We start from the raw sequence: 5,809 nt of genomic DNA on the forward strand, positions 1-5,809 counted from the left end.
AGAAAGGCCAAAACCTAGGAAGAAACCTAGAGAGGAACCAGGCTATGTGGGGTGGCCAGTCCTCTTCTGGCTGTGCCGGGTGGAGATTATAACAAAACATGGTCAAGATGTTCAAATGTTCATAAATGACCAGCATGGTCGAATAATAATAAGGCAGAATAGTTGAAACTGGAGCAGCAGCACAGTCAGGTGGACTGGGGACAGCAAAGAGTCATCATGTCAGGTATTCCTGGGGCATGGTCCTAGGGCTCAGGTCCTCCGAGAGAGAGAAAGAAAGAGAGAATTAGAGAGAGCATATGTGGGATGGCCAGTCCTCTTCTGGCTGTGCCGGGTGGAGATTATAACAGAACATGGCCAAGATGTTCAAATGTTCATAAATGATCAGCATGGTTGAATAATAATAAGGCAGAACAGTTGAAACTGGAGCAGCAGCACAGCCAGGTGGACTGGGGACAGCAAGGAGTCATCATGTCAGGTAGTCCTGGGGCATGGTCCTAGGGCTCAGGTCCTCCGAGAGAGAGAAAGAGAGAAGGAGAGAATTAGAGAACGCACACTTAGATTCACACAGGACACCGAATAGGACAGGAGAAGTACTCCAGATATAACAAACTGACCCTAGCCCCCCGACACATAAACTACTGCAGCATAAATAAATACTGGAGGCTGAGACAGGAGGGGTCAGGAGACACTGTGGCCCACTCCGAGGACACCCCCGGACAGGGCCAAACAGGAAGGATATAACCCCACCCACTTTGCCAAAGCACAGCCCCCACACCACTAGAGGGATATCTTCAACCACCAACATACCATCCTGAGACAAGGCTGAGTATAGCCCACAAAGACCTCCGCCACGGCACAACTTAAGGGGGGGGGGGGGGGGCGCCAACCCAGACAGGATGACCACATCAGTGACTCAACCCACTCAGGTGACGCACCCCCCCCAGGGACGGCATGAGAGAGCCCCAGTAAAGCCAGTGACTCAGCCCCTGTAATAGGGTTAGAGGCAGAGAATCCCAGTGGAAAGAGGGGAACCGGCCAGGCAGAGACAGCAAGGGTGGTTCGTTGCTCCAGAGCCTTTCCGTTCACCCTCCCACTCCTGGGCCAGACTACACTCAATCATATGACCCACTGAAGAGATGAGTCTTCAGTAGAGACTTAAAGGTTGAGACCGAGTTTGCGTCTCTGACATGGGTAGGCAGACCGTTCCATAAAAATGGAGCTCTATAGGAGAAAGCCCTGCCTCCAGCTGTTTGCTTAAAAATTCTAGGGACAATTAGGAGGCCTGCGTCTTGTGACCGTAGCGTACGTGTAGGTATGTACGGCAGGACCAAATCACAGAGATAGATAGGAGCAAGCCCATGTAATGCTTTGTAGGTTAGCAGTAAAACCTTGAAATCAGCCCTTGCTTTGACAGGAAGCCAGTGTAGAGAGGCTAGCACTGGAGTAATATGATCAAATTTTTTGGTTCTAGTCAGGATTCTAGCAGCCGTATTTAGCACTAACTGAAGTTTATTTAGTGCTTTATCCGGGTAGCCGGAGAGTAGAGCATTGCAGTAGTCTAACCTGGAAGTGACAAAAGCATGGATTAATTTTTCTGCATCATTTTTGGACAGAATGTTCCTGATTTTTGCAATGTTACGTAGATGGAAAAAAGCTGTCCTTGAAATGGTCTTGATATGTTCTTCAAAAGAGAGATCAGGGTCCAGAGTAACGCCGAGGTCCTTCACAGTTTTATTTGAGACGACTGTACAACCATTAAGATTAATTGTCAGATTCAACAGAAGATCTCTTTGTTTCTTGGGACCTAGAACACAGCTACACACTGAAACCCTCAGTGTAATAGAGCTGTGATGTGAGTTTCCAATGGAAACTATGATAGTTACTGTCTGTACTGTAAAATAGTGTAACAAAAACTATCGCAACTGTGTGAAAAAAACACCAGTGTAATCTCACTATGGTTGGGCTAACATAAACTCAGCCAAATACTGGAAAATTAAGGCAACGGTGTAATATTACTGTCTATAATATACACTGTGCACCACTGTACGATAGTATAGAATGGGACCTACAGTATCAGCCTTTGTCTCATAGACTATCTGAAGGAGAGGAGACGTGAATGGGTGTACCTTTTCTTTGTGGAAAAATAATCAAGCCAACAGTGTAAACTGCCTACACTATTTTCTACATTGTAGAATAATAGTGAAGACATCAAAACTATGAAATAACATATATGGAATCATGTAGTAACCAAAAAAAGTGTTAAACAAATCAAAATATATTTAATATTTGTGATTCTTCAAAGTAGCCACCCTTTGCCTTGATGACAGCTTTGCACACTCTTGGTATTCTCTCAACCAGGTTCATGAGGTCGTCATCTGGAATGCCTAGTTAAAAGTTCATTTGTGAAATGCATTTCCTTCTAAATGCGTTTGAGCCAATCAGTTGTGTTGTGACAAGGTAGAGGCGGTATACAGAAGATAGCTCTATTTGGTAAAAGACCAAGTCCATATTATGGCAAGAACAGCTCAAATAAGCAAAGATAAATGACAGCCCATCATTACTTTAAGACATGAAGGTCAGTCAATCCGGAAAATGTCAAGAACTTTGAACGTTTCTTCAAGTGCAGTCATAAAAACCATCAAGTGCTATGATGAAACTGGCTGTCATGAGGACCGCCACAGGAAAGGAAGTCCCAGAGTTACCTCTGCTGCAGAGGATACGTTTATTAGAGCTACCAGCCTTAGAAATTGCAGTCCAAATAAGTAATAGACTCATTTCAACATCCACTGTTCAGAGGAGACTGTGTGAATCAGGCCTTCATGGTCAAATTGCTTCAAAGAAACCACTACTAAAGGACACCAATAAGAAGAAGAGACTTGCTTGGGCCAAGAAACACGGGCAATTGACATTAGACCGGTGGAAATCTGTCCTTTGGTCTGATGAGTCCAAATTTGAGATTTTTGGTTTCAACCACCGTGTCTTTGTGAGATGCAGAGTAGGTGAACAGATGATCTCTGCGTGTATGGTTGCCACCGTCAAGCATTGAGGAGGAGGTGGGATGGTGTGAGGGTGCTTTGCTGGTGACACTGTCAGTGATTTATTTAGAATTCAAGGCACACTTAACCAGCATGACTACCACATCATTCTGCAGCGATACGTCATCCCATCTGGTTTGCACTTAGTGGGACTATCATTTGTTTTTCAACAGGACAATGACCCAACACACCTCCAGGCTGTGTAAGGGCTATTTGACCAAGAAGGAGAGTGATGGAGAGATAACCTGGCCTCCACAATCACACGACCTCAACCCATTTTAGATGGTTTGGGATGAGTTGGACCACAGAGTGAAGGAAAATCAGCCAACAAGTGCTCAGCATACGTGGGAACTATTTCAAAATTGTTAGAAAAACATTCCAGGTAAAGCTGGTTGAGAGAATGCCTAGAGTGTGCAAAACTGTCATCAAGGCAAAGGGTGGCTACTGTGAAGAATCTAAAATCTAAAATATATTTAGATTTGTTGAACATTTTTTTGGTTAATACATGATTCCATATGTGTTATTTCATAGTGTTGATGTCTTCACTGTTATTCTACAATGTAGAAAGTTGTAAAAATAAAGAAAAACCCTTGAATGAGTACGTGTGTCCAAACATTTGACTGGTACTGTATCTCTGTACTTGTTTGTGAAGAACACATAGCCTATCATTAATATGCATATAATTGTCAAGAGATAATCAGATTAATCTGATGATGAGCGTCAAAGGATAGTTCCAGTGTGTTCCTTGTTCCATGTGTTATGTGTGACTCAAAGAATAGTTCCAGTGTGTTCCTTGTTCCATGTGTTATGTGTAACTCAAAGGACAGTTCCAGTGTGTTCCTTGTTCCATGTGTTATGTGTAACTCAAAGGATAGTTCCAGTGTGTTCCTTGTTCCATGTGTTATGTGTAACTCAAAGGGACATTTGTTCACTGTTTGATCCGATAATAACCATTAAACCATTAACTCATTAGTGGATTCATTTGTATGCATGTTGGATGTTTGAATTATTATACCTGCAAACTGCAAATGTATTATTTTATTTTATTTGCATTTGCATTTATCCCACCTCAATCATAATGGCACTGCCTCTGTCCCTCAGTCAAGGTTAGGGATAGTGCAGGTTTAAAATCAGTTCATATCAATAAAGTGAGGAGGTAAACAGTGCACTTCTAGCATACAGAGTGGAGAAGAGAGAGAGATGAGGTGATTTGCCACCATGGCTCACAAGCAGCTCAGGTGTGTGAGGGACAGAGTGACAAGGGAAGGAAGAGAATAAGATATCACCATCTTTCTATGAAATAAAGGACAGAATTATATTTATTTGTTATTTTACCAGGTAAGTTGACTGAGAACACATTCACATTTGCAGCAAGGACCTGGGGAATAGTTACAGGAGGGGGATTCCTGAGACAATTGTAAACTGGGGATTATTAGGTGACAGTTTGAGGGCCAGATTGGGAATTTAGCCAGGACACCGGGGTTAACACCCCATCTCTTACGATAAGTGCCATGGGATCTTTAATGACCTCAGAGTCAGGAAACCCGTTTAACATCCCATCCGAAAGACGGCACCCTACACAGGGCAGTGTCCCCAATCACTGACCTGGGGAATTTGAATATTTTTTAGACCAGAGGAAAGAGTGCCTCCTACTAGCCCTCCAACACCGCTTCCAGCAGCATCTGGTCTCCCATCCAGGAACTGACCAGGACCAACCCTGCTTAGCTTCAGAAGCAAACCAGCTGTGATATGCAGGGTGGTATGCTGCTGGTAATAAGAGTATGTTGGGGAAAGGATTTGGTTGAGACAGAAGTGGAGGCATTGTACTAAAAGAAAAGCCTAGTGAATGGTTCAATATTCCCCTGTAAATACTGCATATTTCCCTGTGTCTCTAAGTCACGTGTCTCTGTGCTTCATCTTTCCTCCACAGGGCACTGGGTTCAGGGAGATTAAATATGGGCCCTGCTTTCACATTGGGATTCCCCAGCATGTTCGCGCCACACTGCTTTGGTGATGACACATTGCTAAACTAAACAGATTGGATTGAAAAAGTGCTGTGACTGGGAAAGTCAAGTCAAGTCTTCCAATACCACTGAAGCAAGCACAATCTGATTCAGCTCGCCTGCTTTAACTTGGTGCTGGGCTGGCAGACCCCTCCCCACTCCCCTACTCTCTTCCTACTAATACCATATAGTTAAAGCTGTGTATATACAAACATATCCAGTAGATATGCAATATGAAGTGAAAACTGGTGGATGAAATTAGAACAATACTATAACTGATTGGTTTCATAAACTGTGATCTGTTATAACAAGTGAATTAGGGTCATATATGACATACCCTTAGGAATAAAAAGGGAAAAAACAGAATGAAATAATTGTGCTGCATTTAACTGTGTCTTAATCTAAATAAAGCTTTACCTCTTGTCTCAGACCATTCTTTGTGACGTAATGCCCAGACAGAGGCAGAGATGGTCCTGCATACAGAGCCACAGCATACTGCAGCTAGAGAGAGAGAGACAGAGAGAGAGAGAGAGACAGACAGAGAGACAGAGAGAGACAGAGACAGAGAGAGAGAGAGAGAGAGATAGAGAGAGAGAGAGAGACAGAGAGAGAGAGAGAGAGAGAGAGAAAGAGACAGAGAGAGAGAGAGACAGAGAGAAAGAGAGAGAGAGACAGAGAGAGAGAGAGAGAGAGAGAGAGAGAGAGACAAAGAGAGAGACAGAGAGAGAGAGAGAAAGAGAGAGAGAGAGACAGAGACAGAGAGAGAGAGAG

This window comes from Oncorhynchus mykiss, chromosome 12 (genome assembly GCF_057628025.1).
Source record: "Oncorhynchus mykiss isolate SJ-2025 chromosome 12, ASM5762802v1, whole genome shotgun sequence".
In the NCBI taxonomy this organism is placed as follows: Eukaryota; Metazoa; Chordata; class Actinopteri; order Salmoniformes; family Salmonidae; genus Oncorhynchus; species Oncorhynchus mykiss.